This window comes from Mus pahari, chromosome 6, assembly GCF_900095145.1.
Source record: "Mus pahari chromosome 6, PAHARI_EIJ_v1.1, whole genome shotgun sequence".
NCBI classification, from domain to species: domain Eukaryota; kingdom Metazoa; phylum Chordata; class Mammalia; order Rodentia; family Muridae; genus Mus; species Mus pahari.
In genome coordinates this window covers 67,208,372-67,208,820 of record NC_034595.1, presented here as the reverse complement: position 1 = coordinate 67,208,820, position 449 = coordinate 67,208,372, and positions in this window count along the sequence as shown.

Sequence of the window (449 nt, the reverse complement as noted above, 5' to 3'; positions counted from 1 at the left end):
GTTTTGTTCTTTTAAAAGATTTGTGTGTTTTGTTTGCATGTATGCAGGTATGGATGTATGCATGCATGCATGTATGTATGTATGCATGAATGTATGTATGTATGTATGTATGCCATTGAGTGCCTGATAACTGCAGATGTCAGAAGGCATCTCATATAGAACTGGAATTAAAGATGGTTATGAGCCTGGGAATTGAACCTGTGTCCTCTACAAGAGCAACGAGTGCTCTTAACCACTGCATCTCTCCATTTGATGTCTTTGTAGGAACTGAAGTGAACTTGTACAAAGCTGATGGCAGTGTAATTATACTTACCTGTGGTAGTGCTAATGAATTCTGACCAGTAAAGATGGATTTATGCCAAGTTCAACATAGCCTTGTTAGGAACAGAATGACATGGTTCCTGCCCCTGGAATGTGAAGGAGGAGGAGGAGGAAGAGGAGGAGGAGGA